Here is a 22,516-nt window from a genome sequence, read left to right as displayed (position 1 = left end):
ACAACGGCGAGATCCACATATCAGCGGCGTGGTTGTGGAGGTTGGTGTGTGTGACGTTTAACAACGACGGAGAAGTATGAAGGGGACTGTGATGATGAAGGGGGTGGTGATGTGTTTTGCACATGAGTAGTTTTAACGAGAAAATTTAACTGGGTTAGAGATAAAGGATAAAACGTGATAAGATTTTTAATCATAAAGGATGTTTTCTCATATTTTTTTCGTTAAAGGACTTCCACTGAAAAATCATGTAAAAGTAAAGGATGACTTTTGCTATTTTCTCTTTATCTTTTCTACATATAAAATTATCACTATAACATTGATACAAATTAAGAACCACATAAAAGTTCCAAGACATGCTAAGAAGTGTCATATTTTAGTACACTTAATGTTTTCTTTATTTAGAACAAATTATGTTATATCTAAAGTTCCAAGACATGCTAAGAAGTTTCATATTTTATTACACTTAATGTTTTCTTTATTTAGAACAAATTATGCTATATCTGCATAATAAAGAATGCAACTTAACTAGGGATAGACCTCAATGAGACATCTTAACCCCAAAACCGGACTTATTTTGTAATCATTAAAGCCGGCGTTAAGGAAGAGCTTTGCCCAATCTTTTTCGCTCCTTTCTCTTCCAGTCACCAAAGTCATCATAAGCATATCAAAGAAAAGTTGAGTCTCGAGTAATTCATCCTCTCCTTTTTGAACCTTTACGACCATGTCTATGATGATTAGTTTTCCTCCATTCTCCTTGCTTGGAATGGCTTCTTTGCATTGCTTCAAAATCTTTATGCATTCTTAATCACTCCAATCATGTAAAATTGACTTTTTTTTTTCATAAATTAAGCACAAATCAACATCAAAAGTTCTCATACACAAGCTTGTCACCTAAACGGTAATCTGAATTTTCTTCAATTTATTTCAGTATAATATGTGAATTAGAGTACGATTTTTATAACTTAAAGAAAATGAGCTTGGAAGATCGCGCATATATATATATATATATATATATATATATATATATATATATATATATATATATGGGTCAAGTTATTTAACAAAAGGAGACAAAAATGAGAAGGATGAAAATTATTTGTAGCAAAAAAAAACACTTAAAAAATAATAAAAAATTAATTAAAAAAATCATAACTCAAAGTTTAATAAGTAAAACACAAAAATATTTCCAACGTCTTTTTTGCTCTAAAAAAACAATGTTGAGGAAAAAAAATGTTTATGTCTTTTTATTTATCATTGTGTTTTGTGTTTATTTTCGTCGTTAATCGTGTTTTTTTTCCTTGATATTATGTCTTTTTTCTTTGATATTGTGTTATATTACTCAACATTGTATTATATTTTGTTCGGACCGTTGTGTTATATTTTGCGACCTATTGTGTCTTTTTTTATTTATCATCGTGTTGTTTGTTCATTTTCGACATTGTGTCTTTTTTTTTATTTACAAGTACTTTCATAATGAAATTACATATTACATTACATATAATAGAGACTTGAAAAGGTATTTTAGTAGTTTACAATCGAACAAAAGAACTCATTCAATAGTAGAAATCACAAGCAAAAAAATTAAACATTTATTGATCAATAATTTTAGGGTTGGAAGAACGGCCATTTGAATGGATATAATAGTTGAAATGATAAATTTATTTTTATTAGCGTTAAAATAATAATGAATTCGTTGAACAATCACAAATTTTTATATTGTATTGTAATAAATTTTGAACGTAATTTATGAGTATCATAAAGTACAAATTATATTTTGGAAACGCTTTGGTAGCTACTATTTCACTGGCTCTAGTATTCACCACCTTTCAAGGAATGGAAAAATAATAAGAAACGAAAAGTCAAGTTGATATGGGCAGTAATTAATTAAAGAAAAAATTTTCAAAATAGTCCTTTTTAAAGATAGAAAGCTCAAAATAGACCTTTTTTTCCTTCAAAATGTAAGGCCCCGAACCCGGTAGTCCTACTTTAGCGTCGGATTTAATCATAAACACAGTTCTTACAAATCAGAGTTCATTAAAACTTTCGCGGAATATAAAAACTTTCATGAAACGTTACAGCAATCCAAAACTTGCCTTAATTAAACATTCTTGTCTTTCAAAATAAACGTCAATTACATTAAAACATCTTGAGTCTTCAGATGTCAGTCTCCTATTCGCCCACCATGTGCCCGCTCAAGCTAGTTGTCTCATTCTACTCACCTGCGTGCATACTAAAAGTCAGCTACGCTGAGTGAGTTCTAGTTAATCGGACGCCATACAATACATACACATACATACATATCCGAAGATACATATCCATACCTAACTAGTTACCCTTCTGTTCTACATACATACTTACTACCATACGTATATCTACAATCACTAACCTCAGTCTACCGAGAGTACGTTCATAGTCCGCCGTCTATACCTGTACTCAAGGTCGTGAACACGTAAAAGATCCGCAGTCCTTACCTATGTTCACCATTTATGGTACGTGCAAGGTCCGCAGTCCTTCCCTATACCATCCTACATCCACAACACGTACAAGGTCCACAGTCCTTCCCTATGTTGCAACCTAAACCATAGTACGTACGAGGTCCGCAGTCCTCCCCTATGCTACCACAATACAAATACAGCACGTATAAGGTCCACAGTCCTTTCCTATGCCATCCTACATCCACAACACGTACAAGGTCCACAGTCCTTCCCTATGTTGCAACCTAAACCATAGCACGTACGAGGTCCGCAGTCCTCCCCTATGCTACCACAATACAAATACAGCACGTATAAGGTCCACAGTCCTTTCCTATGCTGATGCCTATCTATAATACGTATAAGGTCCGCAGTTCTTAACTACGTTGTCGTCTATTATCTGTAACACGTATAAGGCCCACCTTCCCTATCGACGTTTACATCTATCATCTACTTTACGTATAAGGCCTGCAGTCCTTAACTACGTTGTCGTCTATTATCTGTAACACGTATAAGGCTCACCGTCCCTATCTACGTTTACATCTATCATCTACATTACGTATAAGGCCCGCAGTCCTTAACTACGCCATCACCAGCCGAGTCTATGTCCGACAAAAGCTAGAGGGATTTGCCATCCTAACTTACTATGTCGAACGTAGAACTCACATACCATTCGTGTACCTGTATACACATACTTCACATATACAATAATTACATTATAGCATAAGAACACTCTAGGCGTTCTTTACATCATTCATTTAACAACCATACCCCTTGTCGATACGTGCAATATCCGAAGATTGTTCACGCCCCGACAAGTATTCATTTGTAATGTTCATACATCTTCGATATATAATATTCGTACCTTTATTTTTAACCTGACAGTACGCGCAATATCCGAAGATCGTTTGCGTACCGACAAGCAATCATTCATATCCATCACATATATCACATATGGCATACACTTATCACTTAGGATAAATGTATTAACAACACATCGAGTATGCACACAGCCCCGAAAACATAACAAGGAATGGGGCTAGAAACTCACCTGAATCCTGTTACGCTCTCCGTTAATCGTTATTCCCTTCATGAGCTGTGCACGGCTAACTGTATAATATTTACATGTATCAATTAACTACTACTACTACTCATGTTGTATTTCTATCTTTATACAACCCACAATGAACGGGGTTCCGGTGGCAGCGCCCCTGGCAGCGGGGTCTAGGGGCGGCAACCCCTAGCAGGGTCCAAGGGGCAGAGCCCCTGGCTGGGGTCGAGCTGCCAGGTCAGCTTGGAAAAATTTTATTTACATTAACTGTCTTAACACATTTTCCATTAGGTTTTTAATTTATTTTCTAATCGAACTTGACTTTTAGGCGAAGTTAAACCTTAGGCGAACTTAGCTTTAGGCGAAGTTAAACCTTAGGCGAACTTAGCTTTAGGCGAAGTTGTCATCAGGCGAACTTAGCTTTAGGCGAAGTTGTCATCAGGCGAACTTAGCTTGCAGGTGAAGTTGTCGGCTGCAGCTACTGTTCGTCCTTAATCATCTTCGTTTATTAACCAAATAACTCGATTTAGGTATCCACGGAATCGTCTGACCAGCGCCTACAAACCCCAACCATCAAATCGGCCTAACATCGATGTTTAAGGGGTGCGATTTAGGCATATAGGTTACGGGTTCTTTTATCAATCTATTAACCCATCAAATCATATCCATTTTCAGTAAGTTTAGCTTTGTAGGATTCGTTTTTACCATACAAACACCGATCTATCATTTCTATACTAATCCAAACCTAAACGAACATGTTCTCGATATAAACGTACCGTAAATGAGTCGAACTACGAACACGAGCTGGTCTTGTTGCTTTGGTTCGTCACGACGATCTAGTACCAACGAGCTCGAGTCCTCGCCTTTGGATCTTGGTTCGGGTTGTGTGTGTTTTGGAGTGTGTAGAGATTAGGATGGATAAATGGATGGAATGGAAAGGATTGGGGTTTAAGGGGGTATTTATACTCCCTTAAGCCCGTGGACCGAAGGCCCATATTTCCTTTTGGTCCATATCTAATCCTATCTAATTATCCTACTAAGTCTTTATATTTTGCTATTATTATTATCGTTCCACTAACTCGTTTATTTCACCCGACAAAATAATATAATAAATATTACTTTAGAAATTTCGGGATGTTACACAAAATTTTATAGAATTTGAACTTTTCAGACGCATTGGGAAAAAATAATAATATAAAGGCCTAAAGGGAGCAGACAAAATAACTAAGGTAGTGTTTATTATGGAGGAATGAAAGGTGGAATATAATAAGCCATTCCAAAGGAATGGAAAAAAACATGTTTGGTTACCGTGTATGAATGGAATGGATCATTCCAAATGGAATGAAACTCCTTCCACTTTTAGGATTAACATTCCTTTGGGTATGGGTGTTTTTTTTTTCATTCCTTCAAGGAATGAAAAAGTCAAAAAGTCAACATCATTATTACTATTATAAAATTATAATTATATTATTATTTTCTAATTATAGTTATTATATTATCATTATTGTTTTATATATTATAATATAACTATTATTATATTAGAACTATTACTACATTATCAATATATTTTATTTTTAAATTAGATGAGTTAACATTTCATAACGCATATACAGTTTAACGATCTCGTTGCAGCACGAGGTCCTAAAAATACTTGTTATGAATATTCATTTATTATTAATATTATTTATTTTTTTTATTATTATTACTACTAATAAAAATATTAACAATGATAAAGTGATTAATCATTCCATTCTTACATGGTAACCAAACATGACAATGGAATGGTAATGATCAATTTCATTCCTTTCTCCATTCCATTACCACGTCCATTCCATTCCCTCATCTATTCCATTACCCCGTACCAAACATACCATAAGGAAATTTATGGAGGAGACCAGATTTAGAAAAATAATGAAGGGAAAGTCCAAATAATTTTGAAATCTTTGAGTAAATGTTCAAATTTCTACTAAACTTTTTTTCTCAAAAACTGTTTTGAGAGACTGTTTTTTTTATGTTTCCTACATTTTCCGTCCATATTTTCAAATTCGAGGAAAAAGAGATTTTCAAATCTCGTCTTGAGAGACGAGATTCTACCACCACCACCCACAGTTCGCCTTCTACCACCACCATTACCGCCACCATCCACCACCACCACTGTCTTCTCCATCATCTTCATCTTCATCTTCATCATCATCATCATATTCATCTTTATCTACTTCATCTTCTTCTTCATCTTCATCTTCATCTTCACCTTCTTCATCTTCACTTTCATCTTTATCTTCATCTTTACTGTCGGGTGGTAGACGGTGGTGGTGGAGGACAGTGGGTGGTGGTAATGGATGGTGGTGGCGGACGATGGTGGCGGGTGGTGACCGATGGTAGTGGCGAATGGTGGGTGGGTGGTGGGGATGGATGGTCGTGGTGACGAACGGTTGGTGGTGGATGGTGGCGGTAGTGGTGGTAGAAGGTGAACGGTGGGTGGTGGTGGTGGTAGAATCTCGTCTCTCAAGACGAGATTTGAAAATCTCTTTTTTTTAGAATTTGAAAATATGGACGGAAAAGGTAGGAAACATAAAAAAACAGTCTTTCAAAACGGTTTTTTAAGAAAAAAAGTTTAGTAGAAATTTAAACTTTTACTCTAAGATTTCAAAATTATTTAGACTTTTCTTTCATTATTTTACCAAATCTGTTCTCCTCCCTAACTTTCCTTAGTTATTTGGCATGTTCTCTCTATATTATTATATTTTCCCAATGCGTCTGGAAAGTCCAAATTCTAAAAAATATTGAGGAAAAAATGGCTATTTTGAGATTTCTCTCTCTAAAATGAACTATTTTGGGAATTTTCCCTTAATTAAAATAATATATAATTATGGTTTATAAATGGTATTAGTTTATGTGTTATCCTATGTGGACATCATAATTAGGTGGCAAGTGTTCAGAGAGTTTTCTTTTAATAGGGTAGTAAGATTATTCTTTTTACAACAATAAAGTCATGGACCAATCTAATTGTATTTGTAAATTTGGGTCAAGTTATTATATAAAGAAAAACAAAAATGAAAATAATGAGAAGGATTTGTAGTCACAAAAAAAACCTCTCAAAAATAATAAAAAATCATAACTCAATGTTTAATAAAAAAACGAAAAAAGTAAAAACATAAAAATATTCCCAACGTCTTCCTTGTTCTAAAAAAACAGTTGAGGGAAAAAGAATATTGTGTCTTTTTATTTATCGTGTTTTGTGTTTATTTTTGTTATTGATTGTTTTTATTTCTTGACACCGTGTCTTTTTTCTTGATATTGTGTTATGTTACTCAACATTATGTTATATTTTGTTTGGCATTGTGTTATAGTTTACGATCTACTGTGTCTTTTTTTTATTTATCATTGTGTTTTTTGTTTATTTCGTCATTGTGTCTTTTTTTCTCAGCACTGCGTATTTTCATCGGTTTTTTTGGAACGGCAATGACGGGGGAACCATTTTAGTTTTTTTACTTTTTTCGTTTTTATTTATGTTTTGAGTCGTGATTTTTTTTATTATTTTTTTGAATAATTTTGGGGGGGGGGGGGGGCTACAAATCCTTCTTACACTTCTCATTTTTGTTTTCCTTTACATTTTAACTTTTCATATATAAATAACCATCAAAACTGTACATAAAATAGGAAACATGTGAAATATTGAAAATACCTTAAGCAAAATTGCATGAGCTTTAGGAATGGCTTCAAACCAGGGTCGGATCTAGCTTAATGGCAGGGGTAACACCCGCTACCCTTCAACTTTTCTGGCGAAGTGAAAAATTTTTAATATCTTTAAAGTTTTATGTATTACGTTACCCCTGAGACTATATTATGTTACCCCTCAAAACTTTTAAAAGCCAAAAAAGAAAAATCAAAGAACAAATAAGGTGAATCCTACCATTAACCACCACATTGCCTGTCTTCACGCCAGACCACCAGCCTTTCTGCCCTTGATGTGTTTAAGAACAAGGTGTGAATAGGTAAAGGTTATTTTGATTGATTATTTTCCGAAAGAGGCATATAGAATATATATACACACTGTGCATAACAACCTATCCACTATATTAGGAAATACAGCTCACAAATTAATAACAATTAAATACAATAATAACCGAATATATTTACTAAGAATAAGAATATATTGGTCTAAGTATGGCATTCAAAAATTTCTTATTTATGGCAATACCTACAACTTGTTAATCACAATTAATTATTTAAATAATCAATTTGATATTAATAAAAATATTATTCGTTTACCGATTATATTTTAAATTACTACAAGTCTACACCACATTATGAACATTCTCTGTATTAGTATATATAAAAATGTGTGTGTATATATACACACACATGCATTGTTCTTTGCCCTAGCTATATTAGTTGGGTCAGATTATGGGTTTTGGTAAATCCTAATTGTTTACAATTTTAGTTGGAGTGTATTAGATTATAATTTTAGTTGTTATTGTGGATTATGGTTTATATTTTGTTTATTCTAAATTAGGGAAATTGAAACTCGGAAGATAAACCATTTTGTAAACAAGTTCTTATTATCAACCCTTTTAAAAGAAAATTCCAAGAAAATGATGATATTGGTCCAAGTCCAAATATTGCTAATGATATGCAATAAAATGATGATATTGGTCCAAATATGACCTTGCTCGTCTAATGGTGGAAACCGGAAAAGATCGGCATTTTCCTTTGGTTTATCAGATATTGAAGGTAGCATTGGTTTTATCGGTTGCAACCACAACAGTTGAAAAATGTGTTTCCAAATTGAAGCTTATCAAGACGAATTGGTCAAAAGTATTTGAACAATACTCTAATTTGTGAGGTCGAAGAAGAAACATTTGATAAAGTAATAGAAGACGATGCAATATCTCGATTTCAAGCTTTCAAACATGTATAACTTTATTTACTATCGCGCTGTTTCCTTAACGTACGTTTAAAAAATAATGCTACCCCTGAAATTATGTTCTAGATCCGCCACTGCTTCAAACATGTCTCCACCAATATAACTCAAGTTTTTACTTCCAACCAAACCATCAATTACATGAGGAAGATCAAAACTCATGCAAATAATATTGGGAAAAGCTTTGGAAATAGCTTCAGCAACAGTCTCAGTACCACCCCCAACATCAACAATGGAATTTAACCCTTCAAAAACACCTCGGCAATGTTCAAGAATGACACTTGTAACGAGCGTTGAATCGCTAGCCATCCCTTCATTGAAAAACTGATTAAGCTTCGGCTCTTGGCCTGCAAGATCCCATAACATCTTTCCATGGGTTGTGTGTACAGGGCTTACATCATCGTTTTGGAACCATGTGCCCAAGTCTTGCCATGGGTCCATGAGCATTGGATCCAACATGGCTAGCAAAAATGGCCTAGCGCTTAAAGGCACTTCCTTTAGAAGCAACCGAGCAGGTGGAGCTAGCATATAGCCTTCTAGTCCCTCCTCCACATTGCCTCCAGGTGTGGTTAATACACTTTGGTTCACAAAGAAACCAGAATGAACAAGGATGCGCATAAGCCGATAGACACAATGAGTTCTCTCTTGGTTTATAGGGAGTGCTTCGACTAACTTGGAAAGCGACATTGGTGAACAATGGTGGGCGATGATATCAGGTATTTGTAGCTGAATTGCACATTTAAGTGACATGGACTTTATAAAGCTGAAAAGATGGTTCCATATGTGAGCTTGAGAATCAAGTAGCTCTTTTGATAGCTCACCATTTTGCAATGCCATCTCCTCAGTTTTTTCTACAGTGTCTCTCTTTATCTGAGAACAATTTCAGTATTTGACATTATGTGAGACTACACGTACTGGCATCAAAAGAGACCCTATTTGTGATGATGTGGTACTAAATGGGGTGCTAGACACCATTACCCACAAATAAAATAAGCCATCAAATTCTTGCATCGCCAATCCCATCACGGGCACTAGTGACTCAAGCTCTTAAATGCAAACAAATATTTATTAAAAATGGTCTTAATTTATTCTATGCCAAGTCATTTTTTACATAAAAAAAACTATCTTTTAAACCCGTTTATTATACGAGATTTGTCAAATAATAAAAATAAATAAGATCCGTTATTTGAAAGAAATAAACAAAATTAAAGATAAAAAGAAAATAAAATATATAGTATAAATAATAAGAAGTCTATAATCTTAAATTTATAAATTAGAAAAAATCACTTTATATAAAACATTTACCAAAATTATTTTGACCTATTATGTAAGGCCCCGAACCCGGTAGCCCTACTTTAGCGTCGGATTTACTCATAAACACAGTCCTTCAAATCAGAGTTTATTAAAACTTTTGCGGAATATAAAACATCAATCATTTGTTACAAAACATTGAATCTTTTCTTTGATACCATGACACAAAACTTTATATTTAAAACATCTTTACTTCTTTCATCAGATGCCAGCCGTTCAATCCATGCCGTGTGTCATCCTCATGCTAACTCAGTAATCAGCTCACCTGCGTGCATACTAAAAGTCAGCTACGCTGAGTGAGTTCTAGTTAATCAAGCAACTCATCATACAACCACTACATACATCATATGCGTATCCGAAGACACGTAGTCCACTATCTGACCCGCTACTGTTTAACCACTTAATTACCCCTACAGCTTAGCCACTTAATTACAAAGGCACGTATAGGCTTTCCCTATCACGCACTCACGCTATGCCACTTAATAACGAAAGCACGTATAGGCTTTCCCTATCACGCACTCCCGCTATGCCACTTAATAACGAAGGCACGTATAGGCTTTCCCTATCACGCACTCACGCTATGCCACTTAATAACGAAGGCACGTATAGGCTTTCCCTATCACGCACTCACGCTATGCCACTTAATAACGAAGGCACGTATAGGCTTTCCCTATCACGCACTCACGCTATGCCACTAACGCTCTTACTAGACTCTTGCCACTTCTAACACGCTCTACCTCTACTTGTCTACAACACGCTTCATATCATTTACATAATAAGCAAGTCACATCAACAATCATACACGCATAATAACAATGGCACGTACAGGCTTTCCCTATCACGCGCTCACGTTATGCCACTAACACCCTTACTAGACTCTTGCCACTTCTAACACTCTCTACCTCTACCTGCCTATATCACACTTCATATCAGTTCGGTATTTACGTAATAAACATGTTACATCATAACATTCATACACACTATCAACCACTTGGAATTTACTATCCTTGGTGATACGTGAAATATCCGAAGATCGTTCACGTACCGACAAGCATTACAAATATATACCTCGTATAACATCTATAGCATACACTTACCACTTAAGGTAAGTGTATTCACACTTCACATCGAGTATGCACACAGCCCCGAAAACATAACAAGGAAATGGGGCTAGAAACTCACCTGAACACGGTTACGTTCTCCGTTGATCGTAATCCCTTTCTTCAGTTGTGCACGGCTGACTTACCAACTCAGATCTATCAACAAAATCTCGGGTCTCGGCTCCGAATCTTGATCGGTTAGAATGTGTGTGTATGTGTGTGTTAGGAGTTTTAGGGTGTAGGGTGAGAATGAAGATATTTTGGGTTTAGGGGATATTTATATCCCTTAAATCCCATTCTCATTTAACCCATCTCAAATAATCCAAGTCCACAACCCGCATCCATTACCCAACACTAGCCCGATTCATACCAACTCCTATTCTGTTATTTATTTCCTGATAACCCGAGTAAACTTTCTCTCTAATATTAAGTAATATAATTAATATTATCTTGAAATTTCGGGATGTTACAAGTCTTCCCTCCTTATAGAGGTTTCGTCCCCGAAACCTAACTTATTCCCTATAAAAGGAAAACTTCTTACATTTACACGCTATATTGAATCGCCTTCGTTTTCTGAGTTATCCTTCTTACTCCTGACTTGTAGTCATCGAGCGGTGATCATGTGTTTTAGCTATTACGGTAGCTTGTCCATGAAGCCCTCGATGTACCAAGTCTCGTATCGCCTTCCCGAGGAACCTTGTTTTATATAATAACGCTAACTCCTAAGGCGTCGCTTTACCATCACACAACTATTTATCATAACCAACATGCATTTAAGATAAATTCATAGATTGTTCATACAAAAGTACATGAAGTCACGAGTACTTCGTAACATAAAAGGAAATCATTTAAGTTTGCTAAACAAACGTAGGTTCAACTGTAACATAAAAAACTCTTTAACTACTAAACGTAAAACAACTGTGACATGCCACTTACTTTCCTGCTACCTCCTTAGCAGTTAATAGACCATCCTTTCACGCGTTTCCTCTTCCTTCCCTCACTGCTACGGCTTCTCCACACTCCCTAGCTATGTGACCTGACTTACCACACCTGTAACACTTCTGGTCCTCGGTGCATTCACGGGAGAGGTGCCCCTTCCTCCCACATCGGTAGCACTGGTTTGGACCAGCCTTGCATTCCCCCAAGTGCATCTTTCCACACACCTTACATGCTCCATTCCTTGCCATCTTCTGTGTCCTTCTCCCTGCATGCTCCACGATATCCCCAGCTCTTTTAGTTCCTTTCCCTTTTTCCTCATCTCCCACTCCCACATCATCCGCCGCCAGATCATCATAGACCATCTCCGCCAACTCGACCGCAGACTCAAAGGTGACAGGTTTGCTTGTCCTGACTAACATGCGGACTCTCTGTGGTAATCCCCTCACGTAACACTTGATTCTCTTAGCCTCAGTGTTCACCATGTCAGGTACCAACCTAGACATGCGGTTGAACTCAGTAGTATACTCACGATGTGTCAAAGTCCCAGCTTTCAAGTTTAGGAACTTCATCTCCGCCCTTTCAACCTCGGCGTCAGCACAGAACTTCTTCATCACCATGTCCTTTAGGTCATTCCATCCCATTGCCTTGATCTCTTCACGGGTCTTCCTCTGCTCCACACTCTCCCACCAATACATAGCCTCATCTTCAAATGATTGGGTGGCATAACCGACAGCTTGATCGGGACGGCACTCGCTAATGCGGATAACCTTATCCATGGCGGTTATCCACTGAAGAGTAGTGACTGCGTCTCCTAAACCAGTCAGCTTGGGCGGGTCGCATCCCTTGAAGGACTTGTAGTTGCACCCTCCTTGGCCTATTCTCCTGTCATCGACTTTCACAGACTTATCCTCACTCGAGGCCCCTCTTTCTCCTTCCCCATCCTCCTTACCATCACCACCCGCCCTTTCAGCAGTTCGCTCACGGCTTCCAGCAGATCCTTCGGGATTCAGGTTCTTCACAGCAGCAACTACAGCTTGAACAATGGCTGCTTGAACTGCAGGGCTAAGTTGAACTTCTTCGTTGTTGTTCTGGTCTCCTCCAGCGGCGCTCCCTTCATCTTCGGTGTGGGAAGCTGTAAGGCCCCGTTACCGGTAACCCTACTTTCGTGTTGGATTTACTCATGAACACAGTTCTAAATATCAGAGTTAATTAAAAACTTTACGCGGAATATAAAACTTTCATAAAACATTACATATCGATTCATAATCATGTCTTAAAACATTCCTCTTGTCTTTCAAAATCAAAACATAACTTATAAAACCTATCAGATCTTCAGATGCCAGGCTTTAGTCTTCTGCCATGTGTCCTCCACTCAAGCCAGCTGTCTCATCCTACTCACCTGCGTGCATACTAAAAGTCAGCTACGCTGAGTGAGTTCTAGTTAATCATACAATACCATACAATACCTTATTACATACATACGTACTTAACCTCATAATTTTCTTTCATACACACATAAGTACTCATGCCTTCATTCTTACTTACATACTTTCTTTCTTACTTACATACTTTCTTTACATTCATAATCATACGTTTTAAAGAGCCTTTCGCCCTATAACCTCACAGATATTATAAGGGTCTGGTCCCTAACATCACAGATATTATAAGGGTCTGGTCCCTAACATCACAGATATTATAAGGGTCTGGTCCCTAACATCACAGATATTATGAGGGTCTGGTCCCTAACATCACATATATTATTAGGGTCTGGTCCCTAACATCACAGATATTATTAGGGTCTGGTCCCTTGTTTTCGAATATTAGTAGGGTTCGATTCCCTCTTCGTTACCATACAACCATACGTCATACCTCGAGTATTATTAGGGCTCGGTACCCTTTTTGTAACCATACAACCATACAACCGTCGTTTCCTTCTTTTATTAACTTTATTACGTTCATACACATAAACATACATATCATACTTGCCATTTTTATAACGTTACAACCTGACAGTACGTGCAATATCCGAAGATCGTTCACGTACCATCAAGCAATCATTCATACATAGCATACTTACCATATTTATAACGTTACAACCTGACAGTACGTGCAATATCCGAAGATCGTTCACGTACCATCAAGCAATCATTCATACATATCACATATATCACATATGGCATACACTTATCACTTAGGATAAATGTATTAGCAACACATCAAGTATGCACACAGCCCCGAAAACATAACAAGGAATGGGGCTAGAAACTCACCTGGATCCTGTTACGCTCGCCGTTGATCGTAATTCCTTTCTTTAACTGGGCTCGGCTAACTGTATAATATTTACACATATCAATTAACTACTACTACTCGTTTTGTATTTCTATCTATATATATGACCCACAACGAACGGGGGTCCGGGGGCAGCGCCCCTGGCAGCGGGGTTCTAGGGGCGGCAGCCCCTAGCGGGGTCCAAGGGGCAGAGCCCCTGGCTGGGGTTAAGCTGCCAGGTCAGCTTGGAAAAATTTTATTTTCGATAACTGCCTTAACACACTTTCCATTAGGTTTTTAATTTATTTTCTAAACGAACTTCACTTCAGGCGAAGTTAAACCTCGGGCGAACTTGGCTTCAGGCGAAGTTAAACCTCGGGCGAACTTGGCTTCAGGCGAAGTTAAACCTCGGGCGAACTTGGCTTCAGGCGAAGTTAAACCTCGGGCGAACTTGGCTTCAGGCGAAGTTAAACCTCAGGCGAACTTGGCTTCAGGCGAAGTTAAACCTTAGGCGAACTTGGCTTCAGGCGAAGTTAAACCTTAGGCGAACTTGGCTTCAGGCGAAGTTATCCTTAGGCGAACTTGGCTTCAGGCGAAGTTATCCTTAGGCGAACTTGGCTTCAGGCGAAGTTAAACCTTAGGCGAACTTGGCTTCAGGCGAAGTTAAACCTTAGGCGAACTTGGCTTCAGGCGAAGTTATCCTTAGGCGAAGTTACGCTTGAAGGCGAAGTTCATCAGGCGAACTTAATCTTGCAGGCGAAGTTATCGCGCTGCAGATCTGTTTGCCCATAACTCCTTCGTTTCTTAGCCAAATAACTCGATTTTGGTACCCACGGAATCGTATGGTCGGCGCCTACAAATCCCAACCATCAAATCGGCCTAAAATCGACGTTTTAGGGGTCCGATCTGGGCAGTTTGGGTTTCGGGTCCGGTTAACCCATCCAATCCTAACCATTTACAGTAATAATAGCTTTGTTGGATTGTTCTTACCTTACCAACTCAGATCTATCAACAAAATCTCGGGTTTCGGCTTCGAATCCTGATCGGTTAGTATGTGTGTTTTGAGGAGTGTGTGGAGTGTGTGTGGAGTTTGGTGAGAAATGAGATATTTTGGGATTTTGGGGGTATTTATATCCCTGAAATCCCATTCTCATTTATCCTATCTCAATTAATCCAAGTCCATGACCCGCTCCTACTCGATATTAATAATTAAAACGCGAAATCACTAAACATAACTTTCTTTATTTATAATTAAAATTTTAGGATGTTACAGAAGCTTCTTCTACCGAGGGTTGCCGGACAAGACGAGGCCTGCCACGACGTCCAGTGCGTCCCCCAGTTCCCACAAATTCTCCAGCTCCAGCCATCAGTATTCTTAAAGGGACAACACAAACATCATCACTCAAGGAACTATTTAGTACAAGGATAGCAAGGCTAACAGGTAATAACAGTGGCCAGCTGTGACTAGCTGATCACGTTGCTTTCCGTGTCCCAAACACTTCCCTTATGAGTCTATTTGTGCTGGTTCTACTTAAGCAGATAGTCAAATCAAACAATTAATTATCCCTACCCTGTCGTTCACATATCTTTTCTTTCTCATTAACATATATCATTTAATCATACACTTTACCTTTACTGATCTTGTTTGAGCGACACATGACATTCTTGAACTGGCATCTTCTTTCCTTTCTTACTTAAATCCCATTTTCTGTTCGAGTCTAAGCATATAGGATGCTTAAATCTCTCGAACTTATGCTCTGATACCAACTTGTAAGGCCCCGAACCCGGTAGCCCTACTTTAGCGTCGGATTTACTCATAAATACAGTCCTTCAAATCAGAGTTTATTAAAACTTTTTGCGGAATATAAAACATCAATCATTTGTTACAAAACATTGAATCTTTTCTTTGATACCATGACACAAAACTTTATATTTAAAACATCTTTACTTCTTTCATCAGATGCCTGCCGTTCAATCCATGTCGTGTGTCATCCTCATGCTAACTCAGTAATCAGCTCACCTGCGTGCATACTAAAAGTCAGCTACGCTGAGTGAGTTCTAGTTAATCAAGCAACTCATCATACAACCACTACATACATCATATACGTATCCGAAGACACGCAGTCCACTATCTGACCCGCTACTGTTTAACCACTTAATTACCCCTACAGCTTAGCCACTTAATTACAAAGGCACGTATAGGCTTTCCCTATCACGCACTCACGCTATGCCACTTAATAACGAAAGCACGTATAGGCTTTCCCTATCACGCACTCCCGCTATGCCACTTAATAACGAAGGCACGTATAGGCTTTCCCTATCACGCACTCACGCTATGCCACTTAATAACGAAGGCACGTATAGGCTTTCCCTATCACGCACTCACGCTATGCCACTTAATAACGAAGGCACGTATAGGCTTTCCCTATCACGCACTCACGCTATGCCACTTAATAACGAAGGCACGTATAGGCTTTCCCTATCACGCACTCACGCTATGCCACTAACGCTCTTACTAGACTCTTGCCACTTCTAACACGCTCTATCTCTACTTGTCTACAACACGCTTCATATCATTTACATAATAAGCAAGTCACATCAACAATCATACACGCATAATAACGATGGCACGTACAGGCTTTCCCTATCACGCGCTCACGTTATGCCACTAACACCCTTACTAGACTCTTGCCACTTCTAACACTCTCTACCTCTACCTGCCTATATCACACTTCATATCAGTTCGGTATTTACGTAATAAACATGTTACATCATAACATTCATACACACTATCAACCACTTGGAATTTACTATCCTTGGTGATACGTGCAATATCCGAAGATCGTTCACGTACCGACAAGCATTACAAATATATACCTCGTATAACATCTATAGCATACACTTACCACTTAAGGTAAGTGTATTCACACTTCACATCGAGTATGCACACAGCCCCGAAAACATAACAAGGAAATGGGGCTAGAAACTCACCTGAACACGGTTACGTTCTCCGTTGATCGTAATCCCTTTCTTCAGTTGTGCACGGCTGACTTACCAACTCAGATCTATCAACAAAATCTCGGGTCTCGGCTCCGAATCTTGATCGGTTAGAATGTGTGTGTATGTGTGTGTTAGGAGTTTTAGGGTGTAGGGTGAGAATGAAGATATTTTGGGTTTAGGGGATATTTATATCCCTTAAATCCCATTCTCATTTAACCCATCTCAAATAATCCAAGTCCACAACCCGCATCCATTACCCAACACTAGCCCGATTCATACCAACTCCTATTCTGTTATTTATTTCCTGATAACCCGAGTAAACTTTCTCTCTAATATTAAGTAATATAATTAATATTATCTTGAAATTTCGGGATGTTACATATTACCCATGAATAGTTATGATAAATGAGATGAGAGTTATAACTCATTTGTTAAAATTATTTTGACCCATGACCCATGGATATATAGGATAAATAAGATGAGGAATTAGAGAATTATTTTGACCCATAACCCATGGAGAGATAGGATGAATGAGATGAAAAATTAGAAAGGAAATTATAACACATTTGTCAAAATGGTTTTGCCCCATAACCCATGGATACGTAGAATGAATGAGAAGAGAGATTAGACCAAAAATGAATGTGAGATCTATTATTTTCTTTTATTAGTATTGTTAGATTAGATGTTAGATTGTTCTATTGTTCTATTGTTTATGTTATGTCCTATGTTGTAGACTAATAAAAACTAGTTGCATATCCGTTGTTCTGATGGTGCATTAACGTACGATCGGTTATTTTGGGTTAAGTTCGTTATAATACCGAACTATATTAAAAAGTTTAATCTATCAACACCGAAACTAACGTGTTTAGAAAAATATGCGCTGCTAACAAGAAAAACATAAAAATAAATTAGTAAAGGTTCCAAACAGTATCAACACTTGTATCGATGAGAATAGTAACAAACATCGTATAACTTATTATAACTAAGCTAGCATATTTATAAATACAGATACAGTACTGGCACTGTATTTTATTGTGTGGTTTTATAATTTAAATTATTTGTGTTTATTGTATAATAAAATATTAAATGCAAGTAAAAAACTAATTGAGTAATAATTACAGTTAGTTAAAACTTTTACATTTGATTTAATCAGGGCTTTAGTGAATTTATGTTTACCTACATAACACCTAAATGTCATTTTAATTAAATAATTAATTAAAACCATTACACTGAGCATAGAGACCTTGTCCACAAATAGAAATTAAATGCTAAGATATCTGATTGAGACTTGCCTAAATATAAATATATAAGCTTCCCACTTCACGTGTACTATCAACCACTAATATAAAATGATAAATACATCACTTAAAAGTAAAAGGTGTGTTTTTTTTTGGAGGATTGGAAGAGAAGACAGATTAATTGAGTCGTGTGGGAAAGAGTGTCAGCTCCAGTCGAATATGGAGGGCTCGGGCTGAGATATCTACGGGATACAAATGTCTCATTATTAGCAAAATGGTGGTGGCGGTTTAAAAACGAGAGAGACAAGTGTTGGTGGTGGGTAATTTGACAGTTTCATCATTCATCTAGATTCTGGTTAGTCGTTCCTGGTAAACTATCGTATGCAGGTCCGTGGAAGCAAGTCGTTAAAATATCATCGGAGTTCGAATCGTCCGGGGTTGAGCTTGGGAAACTGTTTCGAGCTGTAGTAAAAAACGGGAAGAAAACTTAGTTTGGTTAGATAATTGGATAGGGGATTGCCCGTTGCGTGAGCGATTTCCGAGCCTTTTTTCAATCGAAAAGGCGAAGTGGTGTACGATGATGGATCATTTATTTATAATGGATGGTGTGATATGTGGTAGGTGGGAATGGCAAGAGCTCCCATGGGACAGAACCTTCTGAATGAACTTAGAGGCTTGCTATAAATGTATGCCAACAAGTACTATTGGAGTCCGGAGACGACTCAGTTCTTTGGTGTGGAGATTCATCGGGTGTATTTACAGTCCGGAACACTATAAATTTGTTGCTGGAGTATTCTTTGAACAGTCCGGATCAAGTGTTTGAATGGAATAACCGGATTTCCAAAAAAGGTCGGATTCGTCGCGTGGAGGGCTATGCTTAATCGATTACCGACACTAGATGTGCTGGTTAAAAGAACATCCTGGTAAGTTCGCAGGAATGTCCGATGTGTAATAGGGAGGATGAATCTATGGAACACATTTTTATATCATGTGAAGTGGCACAAGAGACGTGGTGTTTGATATCACAATACGGTACAAGGTACCTTTGATTTATGATTTTAGTGTCTGGGTTTTAGTTGAGCTACACAGATACTCAGCGCTTCCTAAAGATAAAGTGAAAGCGTTTCACGCGGTTTGTTTGATAACGTTATGGTGTCTTTGGAAGAAAAGGAATGCAATAGTCCATCAGGGAAAACCAATCCACCTACAAAGCTCGATCGAAGAAATAAAAGTTCTTGGCTTCCTTTGTATTAAGAGTAGATCGAGGCGAAGTCGGTTGTCATGGGAGGATTGGGGTGAGTTCCTGTTGTACTTTGACTTTCAGGTGTGATACATGTATTTGGTGGCGGCATGAACAATAGGCTTATTGCTGCTTTTTCTTGTTTTTTGTGTAATGCTCTAACGCCTTGCTAGTAATCTAATAAAAATTTGGTTGATTGATAAAAAGAAAGTTGATCCTTCCCGCTTTCACGTGCAGATTAAGTTTTTTAAGATTTTCTATTATAATTACACAAACTAGCATTTGTTTGGTGAAAACCAAGGTTAAAGATTTCCTATTAATAATTCAAAATAACCTTTGTTTTATGAAAACCAAGAGTAAGGATTTCCTATTAATTATTCAAAATAGCATTTGTTTTATGAAAACCAAGGTTAGAATTCTTTAAAGCTAAAGCTCTCATGGTGGATAACTTGATGTATGACATTAATACTATTTTTTTTGGGTCAAAAATCGAAGTAAGCGATAAAGACTTTGATAGGGAGAAGTAGAGCATGTTTAATTTTGTCAGTTTTTTTCCACTGTAAAAAAATCTATAGTAAACTGAGGTTTTCGTCCTTGTGATTTGTTCAAATCTGCGGTTTTGGTCCAATAGTTTCAAATTTGCGATTTTCGTCCATGTGGTTTCATTTCATCTGCAATTAAACTCGAATTCACTGATCCTGTTAAGTCTAGTTGTTAAACCCATCAGCGTGTCCTTCACGTTAGGGGCAGTTTTGTCCTTTTTCTTCCCAAATAAAACCCAGTCCTAATTCCCAAGCCCCTTCACGTGAGGCGTCGGGGTGTATTTTGGGGGAAAAAAAGGACAAAAATGCCCCTCACGTGAAGGACACGTTGATGGGTGTAACGACCAGACTTAACGGGATTAGTAAATTCGGGTTTAATTGCAAGTGAAATGAAACCACATGGACAAAAATCGCAAATTTGAAACTATTAGACTAAAAGCGCAAATTTAAACAAATCACATGAACGAAAACAATAGTTCACTTAAAAAACTATTATAGAGGTAGTACTTTTGTTGTTCATGTTTGCCGTTCTCTTGTAAGTTTAGGTACTTGTGGCTTGTAAGTTATTTTTTTCATTTTATAACATTTGGTCTTTTAAAAAATTTTTATTCAAAGTGACTTGATGTGGTTCGCATGGGAGATGATTGACTCGAAGAGTTGAATAAGTTTCGGTACTTGTGGCTTGTAAGTTTATTTTTTTAATTTTATAATATTTGGTCTTTCAAACAAATTTTATTCAAAGTGACTTGATGTAGTTCGCATGGGAGATGATTGAGTCGAAGAGTTTGGCATCGAATTTAAAAGCCATCAGCCAAGAAGCAAAAGGTTTAAGCCCTAAAAATGTTAAAGCTAATTTTAAATATGAAAATTTCTCAAAAATGCCCAATTATAATATGAGATTCTATTTTTATTCACTTAAATAAAAGTTTTCAGAAATGTTCCCTACAAGCACGTCCTAGACGACGTGTTAGGCCTTAACATGTATTTCACGACCTGTTAACCTCTAACGCGCGTCTTTCACGGCATGTTAGCCTCTAACGCGTCTTTCACGACATGTTAGCCCTATTAATTGTTTTTTTTAATATTACGTTATTATATTTAATTTAATACATATTTGTCATTTCTTTTATAACTTGTAATATATAAATTTATATATAATTTTAAATATGTCGTTGAGACGTGTTTATTTTTTTTACATGTTGTCATAAATTTTACTTAAAACGGAGTGTCTAATTGATATTAAAATGTTTAATAAAATTTGACCAGTCTCGTTTTAAGTAAAATTTATGCCAACACGTAGATAAAAATAAGTAAGTCTCAACGGTATATTTGAAACTTTATAAAACTTTATGCATTACAAGTTATAAAAGAAGTGACAAATATGTATTAAATTACTTATAATAATGTAATATTAAAAAAAAACAATTACTAGGGTGACATGTCGTGAAAGACGCGTTAGAGTCTAACATGCCGTAAAAGACACACATTGGAGGTTAGTAGGTCGTGAATAACGCGTTAAGGCCTAACATATCGTCAAAGACGTGTTTGCATGAGACATTTCTATAAACTTTAATTTAAGGGGATAAAAATAGAATCTTCTATTATAATTGAGTCATTTTGAGAATTTTTCCTTTTAAATATGCTTTGTAAATATTGAATTAATTAATGCATTTATATATATCTACTTCCTAAATTCATTAATTATATATATCCACTTCCGAAGAAGAAAAGACAGTTTTAGGGAAAGTCTGGAGGTAGTTAGTATATCAGATAAGATAAAAGAGAGAAGATTGAGATGATTTGGACGCATTAAAAGAAAACAAATTGCATACCCTATTAAATTAGTAAAAAAAAATATTATAGAGGGGGATGGGTAAAGACAGACCCAAATTGACTTGAAGCAAAAGAATTAGACGTGATTTGATAGACCTTCACATCTCCGAGGATATGGTTGATTATGACTTCTTGAAGACGTATAATTAAGGTTTAGAGTTTAGCTGGAAGATTTAATTTTGGTTGGAAATGTGTCTTAGCATCGTAACTATACCTATTTAGCTAGTATTTAGTATTCTCGACATGCATGTGCTGATCACACAGCTGGTTTCGTGTCAGGTGTCGGTTACGCGTCTGACGGCAGCTTCACGTCAGGTTCCAGTTTCGATTCAAAAGACAATTTCGAGTTTTGCACTTGTTGCGTTTGGAATGCGCCCGACACCATATATGCGTTCAATGTCAGTTACGTTAACAACACGTTCAATGCCGGATAAGTGTTCGTTGCCAGTTACGCTACGCTGGTATTTGCAAAATTGCGTCAATTTAAGAAATTCAAAGAATTTACGAACATAAATTAAGGAGATGCAAGGGCGGTGTAAAAAGTTATCTTGCTGAATCTCAATTTTAGAAGGACACACCTGATATTGGCTATAATATTA

General features: G+C 36.9%; 1 pseudogene; it reads right to left on the bottom strand.

Moving 5' to 3' along the window:
* Positions 1-525: 525 nt before the first annotated feature.
* Positions 526-9,283, bottom strand: LOC143592564 (trans-resveratrol di-O-methyltransferase-like; annotated as a pseudogene).
* Between the last annotated feature and the right edge of the window lie 13,233 nt (positions 9,284-22,516).

Source organism: Bidens hawaiensis, unplaced genomic scaffold (assembly GCF_021521415.1).
Source record: "Bidens hawaiensis isolate Kalapana, Puna unplaced genomic scaffold, B.hawaiensis_p1.1 tig00041067_1, whole genome shotgun sequence".
Lineage (NCBI taxonomy): Eukaryota > Viridiplantae > Streptophyta > Magnoliopsida > Asterales > Asteraceae > Bidens > Bidens hawaiensis.
The sequence above is the reverse complement of the archived record's forward strand: the minus strand, read 5'-3'. Positions and strand labels throughout refer to the sequence as shown.